Genomic DNA, 1,674 nt, shown 5'->3' on the forward strand with positions numbered 1-1,674 from the left:
ACTTCCATATTGGGCAGGCCATGTCCAGGCCAAAATGTGTGATGATCGCGTAAGTGTTCGTGACCTGTGTGATGGGGTGGGTCGCACAGATGCAACTCCTTGCTCTGGAGCTCGTCCGTCATGTTGCGCGCTCACATTATGGCCGGTGTAGCGAGTTGTTCATTAGGTTACGGTTGTGATAATAAAATAGTGCTCAAGTGAAAATGTATTTTCGGTACAGATGAGCTGGTGCAAGATCTTCAAGCAAGCGACCAAGCAGATAAACAATAATAAGTACACCTAGCACATTTATACACCTCAAACAGATCGGTGTATTGCAGTAGGTCAGCAATCTTTTCGGCCTCAATCATCTTTGACAACAGCCGATCCGTGCTTCCGAGCTTGTCTTCGTCGTGAACATCGTCCGGAATACGTTTGAGATCGGGATAATTCATCTTTGACTTCCTACGGCGGTGCTCCTTTTGACTATGGGAAATAAAAGCCTGCAAGAACCATCGCTGGTCATGGATCATTTCGTTTGTTATCTGGAACATATACATCTCAGTACACCATGTCTCACATTACATTTACAATCTATACGTTATCAATTTACACAATTTCACTTACCCCTGACAACTCCATGCAGGTATCAAACCACCACAGCATCCATAAGTATTCATACTCCTTGCCTCTGATTGTATTCAAACAATATTTGGAGTACGTTTCGCACATTACGTTGACCGGCAGCATTTCAATGAAATCATCTATATCTGAGCCTGAATGAAAATGAAGGCCAAAACCCTTTACACGACACATTAGCAACGCCATTTAAGGCCCTCCAATATTTGCTGGAGAAGTCAAATTTGGAAATACGCTCTGTTTGTCCGTCGGGCTGCGGGTGATCCGCAGTCGACATGGATAATTGCGTCCCAAGAAGTGTAAAACTTCTTGCCTGAATCGCGCTGTAAAGCGCGGATCCCGATCCGACACGATGTCGAGTGGCATACCATGGTGTCTAAACACCAGGTCAACAAACAGACATGCCGTCTGTTTGGCTGTCACCTCGGCTGGTACTGCAGCAAGATGCACCATCTTGCTGAAGCGGTCAACAAAGACATCTATACCAGTCCTCCGCTTGTTGTCTTGCGGAAGACCAAAACCAAAGTCCATTGAAATGGACTGGCAGCACTTGTAGCGGGGCTACGCAGTCGGTTCACCTCCTACCTTAGTACAACATGCACCAAGGAATACATTCAGGTTGACCACTCCACAGAGTGGTCCACATTCATAGTAAAAGGCATATGACTGGTAGAAAGCAACATCTTTCTACCAATGAGAGTAATTAATTAGATAAGGATTCTGCCAGCCATCCAAGGGCAGAACCTCTCATTAGAAATATCAGTTTTAGGAGGAAACCCCATTTACAATCAATACAGTTCTCATTTGGCACCAAAGCTATCGTTCGGTTCCTTTATCTAGGTTTAAGTATACTTGTGGATACAAGTATACTGAACTTAAGTAAATTACTCCTACGCTTCCTCATACACGTGCGCACACGTGTAAGCTTAAGTAGTGGGTCTAAGCAGACCCATTACACCTGGTAGCACTTTGTAGTCCGTCCAACGACCGACTAACACGTTCGTATGGAATACGAACGCGGGGCTGAGAACCTGCCCTCGGACAGTAAGATGTCCG

Source organism: Phytophthora ramorum (genome assembly GCF_020800215.1).
Source record: "Phytophthora ramorum isolate Pr-102 chromosome Unknown Phyram_PR-102_s0001, whole genome shotgun sequence".
NCBI lineage: Eukaryota > Oomycota > Peronosporomycetes > Peronosporales > Peronosporaceae > Phytophthora > Phytophthora ramorum.